We start from the raw sequence: 14,443 nt of genomic DNA on the forward strand, positions 1-14,443 counted from the left end.
TCAATGGCTAATTGTTTTTCGCTTCAATCAGGAAGTAAGCACTATGAAAAGACCACAGGTGAGCACCTTTTGTTTTACAACAACAATGGAAGCCGTTGCAGAGAGAGGAAGGGGAAGAGGGAGGGTGAGAATGAGATGGGGAGGAAGAGTGAGAGTGAGAGATAGGGGTAGAGCTGGTAGAGGAGTTCATGGCCAAAGAATACAACAACTTTCAAATGAAATCAGAGCAACCTTAGTTGATCATGTCATCAACCATGGGCTGACAATGCGAGAGGCTGGACAGAGAGTGCAGTTCAACTTGAGCCGTTTTCCTGTCGCCTGTGTCATCCGGACATTTAGACTGGAGTACAGGTATGTAACCAAAAAAATGTTTCACACTATGTAATACACCCCATGTCATAGTGTATCAGTTGGCTGACACCTGTTTACTTCATGAATGGCTGATGTCATACACTAACTGCACAAATTTCCTGTAGAATTTACTCTCCTGTGGGGGAAATATCCTTAGGCTGCATTGTCCAAGACCTATATTTTTGTTTTTCTAAAGGACTGAGAGACGCAACCATGGTGGAGGAAGGGGCCAAATGTTCACCGGGGTACAGGAAACTGCCATTGTAAACTTGGTTTTGGAAAATAATGAAATCAGATTACGAGAAATTCAAAGCCACATCATCCAAGACAACACCATATTCAACAACATTCAACGAGTCAGTCTGTCCACATTGGCTCACATTCTCAAGCGAAACCAAATCAGAATGAAACAACTTTATAAGGTGCCGTTTGAGAGAAACTCTCAAAGAAACAAAGAGGTCAGATGAGCATATGTGGATGTAAGTACAATATTGACTGCAGTACACTACACGCAACATTGTTTCCCAGTGTACTGGATAACACCATATTGATTGCTTTTGTTAATTTGTTTTCAGGGAGTACTGGAAATGGATGCTCATGCAATCCCACATGAGTTCATCTTTATAGATGAGGCTGGGTTCAACCTAGCAAAGGCCAGAAGGGGGAGAAACGTCATTGGCCACAGAGCCATTATAGATGTTCCTGGCCAATGTGGTGGGAATATCACAATTTGCGCTGCCATCTCCAATACGCATGGTGTCCTCCACCGTCATGCCAACCTTGGACCATACAATACAGCCCATATTCTCCCATTTCTGGACAGACTCCACAACATTCTCACACCACCAGAGCGTATGAATGATGCAGACCATCAAAGAACCCGGTACATTGTAATATGGGACAACGTGAGCTTTCATCGTGCAGCCCCAGTCCAAAACTGGTTTGCTGACCACCCACCATTTCTCGTGCAGTACCTCCCACCATACTCACCATTTCTGAACCCCATAGAAGAGTTATTTTCGGCCTGGCGGTGGAAGGTATACGACCGGCAGCCCTTTGTGCGCATGCCTCTTGTGCAGGCTATGGAAGAGGCATGTGATGAGATTGATGTGGGTGCGATTCAGGGATGGATAAGGCACTCAAGGCGCTTCTTCCCTCGATGTCTGGCAAGGGAAGATATTGCCTGTGATGTGGAGGAGGCGTTGTGGCCAGACCCAGCTGTGCGGCAAGATGCTGCCTAATTATTTTTCTTGCCTCTTTTTTTTTCTTTTTTATGTATATATTTTTTTCTGCAATTTTCTTTTTCAGTTTACTGTTTTTTGTGAGCATATTTTTGTTCAGTCCAATGTAAATATATCTTCTATGTTATATGTTGCACTGACTTGTTTGGTGAAAAATAAAATGTTTCAACAGCGTGTGTGTGTATTTACAAATATTTCTGTGCATCTGAAGAATTTCCTACAATTTGAACTATTTTAGTATTATGGCAAAGCATACTAAAGATGAGTGTTTTTCATTATGCCCAACAGTGTGTAGTTGGTTAGACAAATCTGGTAATATGAATTATGTATGTGCTATTTCGTGCAAGTGTTTGATTTTGATAATGCTATATGTAGTTTTTGTTGCAGTGCTTCATTTTGCAGGATATGAGGTATTTTGCAGTTTCGGTGTGGTTTTTATGAATTGTGTTAAGTATTTTGATAAAACCAGCCTAGTTTGCAAAATTGTGTTTTAGCAATTGGGGAAAAACTGTAAATACAAGTATGGCACTGAAATGTATAGCGCCCGTTTAATAGGCTCCTGACCAATCCTGCTGTGTTGTTGAACACCAGAGGGAATCCTTGAGCACATCTACTCCATCTAGTTTTTATCATTTTATTAAAGGAAAACACAATGATGTTGATGGGCTCTCGAGTGGCACAGCGGTCTAAGGCACTGCATCTCAGTGCTTGAGGCATCACTACAGACACCCTGGTTCGAATCCAGGCTGTATCACAACCGGCTGTGATTCGGAGTCCCATAGGGCGGTGCGCAATTGGCCTGGCGTTGTCTGGGCAGTCATTGTAAATAAGAATTTGTTCTTAACTGACTTGCCTAGTTAAATAAAGTTTACTTGGAGTCATTAAAACTTGTTTTTTAATCACTCCACAAATAGAAACAAATACTGTATGCTTCTTTCTATTAACATGTGGTATATAAATTATCACCTATAAAGGTTGTTTTAATTATGCCAATTTATTATGATCGAATTTAACATATTTGTAGTGGGTTGACACATTTTCTGTCTGGGCAAATCAGGTCTGAGGTATTTAGTTATGAATATCAAACTTTAGTTGTTGTGTCAGGTGAACTGTTGTGTCCTCATCTTTTGGTCTGATAATTTCATTCAATCATTTTGGTTATAAATAGAAGTTACAAAGAAGGCCTTAAAGTAATGAAACAAATTAACTCCAACGTGTTGGTTAAAGCAAATCAGGAATGTAACTGTTTTTAATCATCTTGGCTGTACTATTATTCTATTTGTTTATTTTTATATAATTTATTTGTTGTCTTCCAAATGGTCAGATTATTTTTTTAAATATTGAATTTCCTTCTCCCTTTTTTTATTATGATCCAAAGCCACATATGAGTGAGTCACTCAGCTTTATGCTGCAAAATAGCCTACTAAATAGGCCAAGCCTAAATTAAGACATTAATAGTACATTTCATAAACTAGTACAATTTCATCAAAAAGAACAAATTTAATTAAATAGCTCCGTTCTTGAAAAGATGGGCAATCTTTCTCTGTCCGTATCCTTGCTGGACTCTCAGTTTCTTCTTCACATCAGCAAAAAAAGCACATCACATCAGAAACTCACTTTATACAGAGCGGTAATCAGTTTTTCCACACTAGTAAATAAAGGCAGTTTGTAATCTTTGAATATTTTCTGTCTGTTTTTCGAGGGAGAGAAACCAAAAGCGATACCAAAGGCATTATCAGCGTTCTAATTCCCCCTTGTGAGTTAGGCACTACAGAGGGTAGTGATGTACTGGGGCCAAGCTCCCTGCCATCCAGGACCTCTACGCCAGCCGGTGTCAGAGGAAGGCCTCTAAAAATTGTCAAAGACTCCAGCCATCCAAGTCATAGACTGTTCTCTCTGTTACCGCACGGCAGGTGGCACAGAGTCTGGAAACAAAACGACTCTGAACAATTTCTACGCCCAAGCTATAATACTGATAAATAGTTAGTCTGGGTAGCCATTTACATTACGCTATTTTTCCACAAAGAATAGTTACAGCCCCTCATGTCTCCTCTCCTTCACACAGTGTATGAGACTAAGGCTGATAGTATAGAATGGAACCTACAGTATCTGTTACGAATCCCTTTGGCCCAGCAGTCTAGGGGGGATGGATACGAGACCCGTAACATAAATCATGCAAATTGTAATCGTGACAAGTAACAGTGAGAACCAAAAACCACAGACAACTGAAATCTACCGTCAAACTCAAAAGGTTTATTTTAAACACACGGTAAAGGGGTGTGAGAAAAGGGGCTGAGCTGGACCCACACAAAGAAACAATAATCAAAAACACCCCTAAGCTAGACTAGCCTACCTCAATAACAGCTAGCTAACTAACCAAAAATACAGAGGGTGGTCCGCCCAGTTCTAACTAGGGTACTTAGACACAGTATTCCTACGGGTAATGTATGCCCATGGGCGACTTGTCTTGGTACCCCCTTTTCCCACCAAACAAACAAACAACAAAACAATACTCACAGGATTACCGGACAAATGTGACATGCAGTTGCAAAAACAAAAGAGATCAATACAGAGATAGAGATTGAGAGAATGAACACAAAGCTTGATCACAGAGTGAGAATGAGCTTGCGCGATAATGAGCTGGGGAGAAAACAACTGACTGGGTTTTTAAACCAGGGGAAAGGGACTGTGATAGGTTGAGGGAAAAGGAACAGGTGTCTTCTGATTGGGGACTGGTTGATGACTGATTGGGGAGTGATGATTGTCACCTGTGAGGAGGAGAAGGAGAGAAAAGAAACACAGGATACACACTTGTATCCGTAACACTATCGTACAGTGTATACTATAGACACAGTAATATTACACTGTTAGCTTCATTCTCCAGTATTTGGCTGAGTTTATGTTAGCCCAACCATAGTGACATTACACTGGTGTATTTTTTTCACACAGTTGCTGGGTTGCGATAGTTGTTGTTACACAATTTTTACAGTACATACAGTAACCATCCTAACTAGTTTCCCTTTAGAAACTCACATCTCAGCTCTACTACACTGAGAGTTTCAGTACATAGCTAGGTTTGCTACAATTCTGTTACATTACTTTACAGTACAAACAGTAACAATCCTAGTTTCCCTTTAGAAACTCACATCACAGCTAGATTACAATGCTGGTCTTATGCAGTGTGTAACTGGGGTTGCCACCGTTTTTTGTTTTTTTTCACTCTGCAGGGTGTACACTACACATATCTTCTTCCCACAGAGAGAAACGACCATTTCAAGTATGGCTTTTCGGCTTGAGAAAATGCGAGGTGTCCCTGCCCACAGGCAGCAGGACTGCGTCTAAGAATGGTGGCCCTCCTGCAGTCATCCTGAGGTGCTTGCCGCTGGCAATGGCAGCTTCTCACAAGCCCAAAGACCAAACGGAGAGAGGCAAGCGGAGTTCCCATGAGCACTGAGTACAGTGATGAAAGGCTATGAACTTCAATTCTGATGCTGGCCACTGCTATAGTTCTGTCTCCTCTTGTCTCAGGTTTTTTTTAGTATTGACACCCTGGTTGACTGAATGTTTCCTAATGAGTTCAGATGAAAGGAGTGTCAACCTACATCCTAACCCCTCATTCTGGCCAAGAGTTCTGGTCCCGGGGCTCTGTTCACAAACACAAACAGACCCTATAACGTGTCTGACAGACACGTCAACCAGCCGTTACAGTTGTCCGCATACGCCCCTCTTGCTGTTGCGGGTGAACTAGAGGCTTCCTCCAGTGTGTTGTGCCCAGCTAGGGCAATGGACACTTTTCACAGATGCAGACAATACGAAAGCTTTATCAGTTTTTATTTACTATGATGAGAGTTCTCGTCCAGGGTCTATCCGACCGGACTCTCACATTGTATGGTGGACACTGTTAGTGCAGCATTTCGGCTGGCCCGCCAGCTTTTTGCCTTTTGTTGTGGTGACACGTTCTACTGAAGGAGTAACTGGGAACAGGGAACAGGCCACAACGGACACGAGGACCCTCTTGAACCACATTCGATTTCTGGGCCTCACCATAAATGAAGAGAAGAGTCACCTGACCCCCTCACGTAAAATGATCTACCTTGGGATGTCCATAGACTAGACTCTCATGAGGGCACGTCTCCCTCAGATGAGAGTAACAAAATCCTATCTTACTTCAACCGTTTCTGGCTCGGACGACCCATGGCTTCACTGTTGGTTCCACTGGGCCACTCCATCAGGCCACTCCAGCGATAGTTCAACTCTCACGGCCGGCATCCAAAACAACACAGACACTGTCAACTGATGGTGATGAGAACATGTTTGAGGACCCTATCGAAGTGGCTATCTCGCTCCTTCCTGTTGAAGGGGTTGAGCCTGATCAGAGTCCAATGCAGTGAGCTGGTGTGTACTGAAGCCTCTCTGACGGGTTGAGGTGCCGTGTTCAGAGACATGGCGTCCAACGGCACCCCCCCCCCCCCCCCCCCCCCCCATAGAGTGGTCAACACATCAATGTGCTGGAGCTCAGGGTGGCTCTTCAACAGTTCCAGCCCTATCTGGTAGAACAGCATTTCATGATCCAATGGCTCGGGAGCTCTTGTCGTGGGCCCAGACCCGCTAGGCATTGTTGTTGCACCCCATATCCTCTGGCTCTAGAGTCTACACCCTCAGGTGGTGCTACAGCTTTGGGACAGGTTCTGGAAAAGCACAGGTTGACCTGTTTGCATTTGAGGAGAACTCTCATTTCCCCAGCTGATTCTCGATGTCGGACCCTACGGGTCTGGATGCCCTCGCTCACGATTGACCCGCATTTTTTTCCCCCCACATTTTTCCATGATGCCAGCTACGCTAGACAGGGTCATCTTGATTGGCCACCAGCTGCTCTTGATAGCTCCATGCTGGCTGAGACCACCACGGTTCAGCCTTCTGTTGTGTCTCCTCCCGGGGACCCCATGGCTGCTGCCCCTGAGGCCCGACCTTCTCTTTGAGCTGGGGGGTACACTGTGGCATCCGGACCGTTAGTGGACCAGTCTAGGCCTTCAGGACAACGTTGTGGAGTCGCCATGGTTTCTTCCACCAATGCGTGGTGGGGCATATTCTGTACCTGGTTTTATGGTTTTCACAGTCACTACTTAATGTGGGCTGAACGGCAACCACATAGAGAGCGTATTTAGCTGTTATCTCAGCATGCCATGACGAAGGCCAAGAGAGACCCATGGATGGTTACCCATTGCTCTCCAAATCTATGAAAGGAGTTTTGACGTCTGTGTCCAGCAACGGCCCGCTCGGTGCCAAACTACAACGTTGACGTGGTGCTGTCAGCGCTCGCTAAGCCGCCCTCGAGCCCCTAGAGTCGATGATTTTGAAGCGCCTATCTACGAAGATGGTGTTCCTGTTGGCTATTTACCTCCACTTAAAAGGGTGAGTGAACTTCATGCTTTTTTCAGTGAGCACTGAATGTTTTTTTCTGAATGGGTCCAGAACGAGTCTTAACCCCTTATTCTTGCCAACGATCCTGTTTGACAGACATGGGAACCGGCCCTTACATTTGTCTGCGTATGCTCCTTCCAAGGCTGCAGGTGAGCTGGGTGTTATTTTCCTATCGTGTGCTCTACCCAGGTCAGGAACACTTACACTTACACAGACACTTACATTAGACAGACACAGGCAATACAACAGTCTGATCTGCTATTAGTTTGCTATGACGAGAGAGTTCTGGGCCAGAGCCTATCGATACAAAGACTCACCCTCTACCTACATGTACAAATGACCTCAACTAACCTGTACCCCCACGTACACTGACTCGGTACCGGTACCCCCTGTATATAGCCTCGTTATTGTTATGCTATTGTGTTATTTACTTTTGTTTATTTGGTAAATATTTTCTTAACTCTGCTTGAACTGCACTGTTGGTTAAGGGCATGTAAGTAAGCATTTCAGGGTAAGGTCTACACTGCTTGTATTCGGCGCATGTGACAAATAAAGTTTGATTTGATTTGGATTGTGGACACTATTACTACATCGTCTGGCCAGCCAGCCTCTGCTGTCTGCTGTAGTGGATCATTCTACTAGAGGAGTAGCTACATCGTGGGCACAGCTCCGAGAAGTTCCTCCCAATGACATTTGCTCCAGTCATTGTTGTACCCACCAATGAGGTCGGAGCGGCTGTGCTGGGTGTTGCCTACGCTTCCCTGAGTGGGGACAGAGGGACATAGCAACTATGACTGCCCTGAGCTCAGTCCTACGGAACTTTGTTCTCTGTCTGGCCCTTACCTAGTTCACCGATGAATCGGGTGTTGTAATACCATGTTGGAGTGAACCAATATAGTGCTACATAACGAAGGTTATGTATGTAACCGCGGTTATGTGAGCTATTGCATCACTCCAATCGTCTTGTCGGTGACTCGAAAAGAACACGAGGTGGAATTAGTGCAGTGGCAGCTTTTTAAGGGGGTCAGCCGAAGCACTACCCGGTACACGGGACTAATCTGAAATTCTTACCCGGAATGTATCCTGCCGAGCGGAAGGATACCATGTTGGAGTGATCCAATAGCTCACATAATTGTGGTTACACATGTAACCTTCGTTGGTCTGGCTCTCACAATGTGCTGTTTTAGCTCGTGTTATGTACCTCTGTTGTGTGGAGATGAAAGGTGAAATATTGCCCCCTTGTGGCCTTTTATGTTTTAACATGCATTCAATTCTACTGAATTGACAATCCCCAATCCCAGATTCAGGTCCTTCTCTAAAATGAATAAATAACTTGATAAATAACTTGGTAGGTAGGTAGGTAGGTAGGTAGGTAGGTAGGTTGGTAGGTAGGTAGGTAGGTACACTACCGTTCAGAATGTTGGGGTCACTTAGAAATGTCCTTGTTTTTGAAAGAATAACTACATTTTTTTGTCCATTAAAATAACATCAAATTGATCAGAAATACAGTGTAGACATTGATAATGTTGTAAATGACTACTGTAGCTGGAAACGGCTGATTTTTAATGGACTATCTACATAGGCGTACAGAGGCCCATTATCAGCAACCATCACTCCTGTGTTCCAATGGCACGTTGTGTTAGCTAATCCAAGTTTATAATTTTAAAAGGCTAATTCATTATTAGAAAACCCTTTTGCAATTATGTTAGCACAGCTGGAAACTGTGGTTTGATTAAAGAAGCAATAATCCTGGCCTTCTTTAGACTAGTTGAGTATCTGGAGCATTAGCATTTGTGGGTTCGATTACAGGCTCAAAATGGCCACTTTCTTCTGAAACTCACCAGTCTCTTCTTCTGAGAAGTGAAGGCTATTGCATGTGAGAAAGACACTGAAGATCTGGTACAACGCTGTGTCCTACTCCCTTCACAGAATAGAAAGAGGAGTGGGAGGCCCCGTGCACAACTGAGCAAGAGGACAAGTACATTAGAGTGTCTAGTTTGAGAAACAGACACCTCACAAGTCCTCAACTGGCAGCTTCATTAAATAGTTTTTTTGGTTACTATATGATTCCATATGTGTGATTTCATAGTTTTGATGTCTTCACTATTATTCTACAATGTAGAAAATTGTAAACATAAAAAAAAAAACTTGAATGTTCGAAAACGTTTGACCGGTAGTATAATTCTGTGGGTGTTATGTACTGTATGCATCAGTGACGGCTCCTCTGAGGAGGATTGTTTGTCCAAATCATCCAAAAGTATCTCAAATGGATTAAAGTCACTAATAGATGCCTACCTACAGACTTGATATCATTGGCTACTTTACTAAATGGAACACTAGTCACTTTAATAATGCCACTTTAATAATGTTTACATATCTGGCATTATTCATCTCATATGTATATACTGTATACTGTATCCTTCACTATCTATTCTTTACTATCTACTGCATCTTAGCCGCTCTGTCACTACTCATCCATATATTTTATACTTAGATATTCTCATCCCATTCCTTTACTAGATTGTGTGTATTAGGTTTTGTTGTGGAATTGTTAGATATTACCTGTTAGATACTGCTGCACTGTTGGATCTAGAAGCATAAGCATTTCACTACACTCACAATAACATCTGCTAACCATGTGTATGTGACCAATAACATCTGCTAACCAATAACATCTGCTAACCATGTGTATGTGACCAATACAATGTTTATTCTTTTATTTGTATTTTTTAACATGATGCGCAAAAATATGCTAATATCGGTCCCATTGACTTGAATGGGGATTTGTACCGCAAACGCTAAAACATTAGCATGTGGAAATGTAAACCAAACCATGGATTGCTGTCATACCGTTTCCATAGACTGCTTACAGGGTAACGAAACAAATGTGTAATTATGTAATTTGTGTGTACTATCCCTTTAAGAGAGCGAGTACCATAGTGCACAGTGTACATAAATGTATTAACATATGTGAAAAATGTATATGTACTATTGTCTAAGTGAAAGTGATGTTTATGACAACTACAACATTAAATAACATTGTATAATTCCTTTACTGAACATCATTAAAAATGTTTTAACCCTACTGAGATGGAAGTGATATACAGTGAGAATAGACTACACTGAGTGTACAAAACATTAAGAAAACCTGCTCTTTCCATAACACAGACTGACCCGGTGAATCCCTTTTTGATGTCACTTGTTAAATCCACCATCAATCAGTGTAGATGAAGGGGAGGAGACGGTGTTAAAGAAGGATTTTTAAGCCTTGAGATAATTGAGACATGGATTGTGTGTGTGTGTGTGTCATTCAGAGGGTGAAAGGGCAAGACAAAAGGTTTAAGTGCCTTTGAACAGGATGTGGTAGTAGTTGCCAGGCGCACTGGTTTGTGTCAAGAACTGCAAAGCTGCTGTGCTTTTCACTCTCTACAGTTTCCTTTGTGTATCAAGAATGGTCCTCCACCCAAAGGACATCCAGCTAACTTAACACAACTGTGGGGAAGCATTGGAGTCAACAAGGGCCAGCATCCCTGTGGCACGCTTTCGACACCTTGTAGTGTCCATGCCCCGACAAACTGACACTGTTCTGACCGCAAAAGGAAGGGGAGGTTCAACTCAGTCTTAGGAAGGTGTTCCTAATGTTTGGTATAGTCAGTGTGTTCTGTATGTCACTGTAGAGAAATGAAGAGATTCTCAACACAACAGATGGAAACCTTGAGGCAGAGAGAGAGAGATAAAATATCAAGCCGTTGAGGTACAGATACAGTAAACATTATGCAAATGAGAAGAGACATGGCGTGACCTGCTCCCACATCTCGGGGTCAAATTCAGCTGTTTTTTTCTAGTTGAAGCCTTGACTCATTCTTGAAACCTTGACGCATCACAGCTAGCCTCGCTTGTGATTACATTTTACATTTTAGTCATTTAGCAGACGCTCTTATCCAGAGTGACTTACATTTCATACATTTCATTTCATACATTTTTTTTTCTTCGTACTGGCCCCCCATGGGAATCGAACCCACAACCCTGGCGTTGCAAACACCATGCGTTGCAAACACCATGCTCTACCAACTGAGCTACAGGGAAAGCTATGTGTGATATGTGTCACGAACCGGCTCGAAACCTGTAACAAAAAGGGAGACAATGTGAACATAAAGAATAACAAAATATATTTATTTAACTGAAGTAAAGTAAATACAATTAACTTCTGGTGTGTGTTTAGTCAGCAGTGTAAGTGAGTGGTCGCGTGTATACATGTGATAATGAGGGGTGTTGAAAGGTGCCAACGCAAACAAACCAAATAGCCACAAAAATGCCACAACCAAAATCTGTCTGTGTCTGCATGGAGAGAGTCTCCTCAATGAATGGGGAAGAGGTGCATTATTTCCTGGGTGTGTCCCATTTCGCTGACGATCCTCCCAGCCCCGCCCACCGACATCCTATTAAGGAAAACAAGAGCAAAGAGAAAGAATTCGGCAGACAGAGTGGGAGGGTCGTCACATATGCTTCATGCTTCAGGAAAGCCCAGTAGAAAGAGATAACAGTCCAGTGGAATGTTGCAATGATCGTTCACCTGTGTTTATTACATCATTTTACAATGGGTTGGTCTTATCTTGAATGCTGATTGGTTAAAACTGCATTCCAACCAGTGTCTATTTCACAAGTTAACACCGGCTAAATCTATGACGTTGAAATGTTAATTTACTTTATTCCATCTTACTGCGCAATCCACTGTCTCATCAGCCCAGCCAGGCAATTTATGAACTTGATCTCCACTATAAAAAGCGTCTAGACATTATCTCACATTTCTTTTAGACTAACAATGGCTCATTCGGGCATTATCACTTAATTATTACACAATGTGGTTTATGAATGGGTCTGAATTGTTAGAATGAAAAATAGATATGGGGCCCAAATAGAATAAATTATACACTTCAGGCTACTTTTCACCAAAAACGATCAAAGGACATATTGACATACTTGTGAGCTCAACATTTTAGTGGTCCCCCTCTTTTAAAGCAAGTTTTCTGCAATTCTACACATTTTGCAATGGGGCATAGAGAAAATGTGGCCGTTTTAAAGCAAGTTTTCTGCAATTCTACACATTTTGCCATGGGGCATAGAGAAAATATGGCCATTTTAAAGCAAGTTTTCTGCAATTCTACACATTTTGCCATGGGGCATAGAGAAAATGTGGCCGTTTTAAAGCAAGTTTTCTGCAACTCTACACATTTTGCCACATGGTGGAGAGAATTATTTGCAGTTTTAATATGACATCTGAGTGAGTGACTAACAAAACCAATGGGGGCCCCCCCCAGTCGGTAATTCGACCATGATTACTACAAGTTTAGATAGTCTAGCCAGCTAACTTACCCATCTAAAAAATGTTAGCTGGGCTAATTGAGTGACTGTCAGTGACTTACATAACGAGAAACTACTTATGAACAACCACATTTAGAAATTGCACTAGTTGCCCGTCCCTGTGCTAGAGTATGTATCCAAAGAAGTACTGTAAATGACTGAATGAATGCCAGTGCAGGTGTAGGAAGCCAGAGAGTCCTCTCTTTCAGTTGGACTCTTCCCTTCATTCTTGGCTGAGTTCCTTCCTGTTCCTGTTCCCAAACAGAAACACACGGCTGTGAGAGAATTTCCTGCTATGATACATTCCAGCTATTTATACATCCTTTTGGCACAGGGAGTCAGGAAAGGAGATATGTCCCCTTAAAGCAATCAGTACCCCACCTACACACACACACACACACACACACACACACACACACACACACACACACACACACACACACACACACACACACACACAAACTACTATGCACCAAATAAACCTTTTCCCATATATAACCCAATGTATCTCAGCACTGTGTATCAAATGTAAAAAGCACCAATCAGCAACTACCTTTTTCTTGTCTCTTGAGAGCACATCCTTCTGTACAAAGAAACAACCTATAGAAAACACATTTCCTGGTAAAATGTTTTTCCTCCATATATTTGGAGAAACAAAACGTACGAGGTCTCCTAAGCCTGTGTTTACCACAGACTTTATTTTCAGCGTTTATCCAAAAATCCTACAAAAAAAGGCATTAATTTCCCCCCATAGGCTTTGTCCATGATCACCATGAGCAATGCCAAGCATCGGCTGGAGAGGCGGAATTAATGCCTGCAAAAAGACGTCATTATTGTTTCTCTCTATTGACGTAGGCTATGTAATGGTCATTTAAGAAAGACATTTCAAAGTCTATCTAAATTTCCTAGCCTATGTAACAACAAAGTGGTTCTTTCAATTTCAAGGGTTCATCATTCGAAGTCCAACTCAAAGCTTTTACAGTATCTATTAATTGCATCAGTTGAATGGAAGGGTTGTGTTGTTGACAAACTAGAGTTAAATGGCTACTAATTCTCGGGGGTCGTGCAAAGGCCCCCCAAAAAACAGCCACTGTCAGTCTAATGGCAGGCAGTTCCCTAAATGGCCCTGTAGACTAAGATAGTTGTTAACATATCCGGTACAGGTAGTGCAAAGTTCACACAGCTGGCCTGAACACATGATCTGCTGGTCTGATCATGTGACCTGCCAGGAACCCGAAGATTTGTTTACCCTGACTTCATCTCAGCACAGCTGTTTGCTCTAGTTAGCTAATGGCTAGACTAGCCATTGTAACCGCAATTGTAAATGTTTAATTTGCGTATCTACCAGCTAGCTGACTTGTCTTAGTGTGTCTCATTGTTTGCACAAACGTACATTCATAAAAAAATAGGTTTATACAAAGTTAACTAGACAAGCCTTCACTTCACGCTGTTTATGAGTCACTTCCTCTGCATAGCTCACTGATCAAACAATCTGCCTAATGTGTTCCTTCGGGCTGTTTAATTATGTGTAAAATGTTAACATCTATGGAATTAAAAAATCTAAATATCAAAGTTTAATATCAGAGTCTAGATTTCAGAGCATTGTTCCATATCCTACTGCTGTGTGTGCTACAGTATGTTCCAATGCCCCACTAGATGTAAGCCTATTCCCCTTACAGTGAACATTATGAGAGTAAAAGATACAGAAACCATCAATCAACTGCTTAAAGTGATCACATGGTCCTGCACACATCTGATCAGTATAAGAGGAATGTATTGGTAAAAACACAACATTACTGCTGACAAAAATGTTAAATGATTTTTTTTGTTGAAAAAATAAGTCTACATTTAAGAAATGTGATGATATGTTAACTATGCTTTTTTTTTTTTATAAAACATTTAATAAATACATTAGGCTCATCATCAAAACATAACCACAAATAACTAGCCTATGAAGAAGGAAAGCATGTATACAAGAAGCTTCTGGAAACAATTGGTTGTTATATTATTAACTGTATTTCAATCACTGGTTGAAAGATACAGTGGAATCACCTTTACAGTCTGCTGTG

This window comes from Salmo trutta, chromosome 20 (assembly GCF_901001165.1).
Source record: "Salmo trutta chromosome 20, fSalTru1.1, whole genome shotgun sequence".
Classification (NCBI taxonomy): domain Eukaryota; kingdom Metazoa; phylum Chordata; class Actinopteri; order Salmoniformes; family Salmonidae; genus Salmo; species Salmo trutta.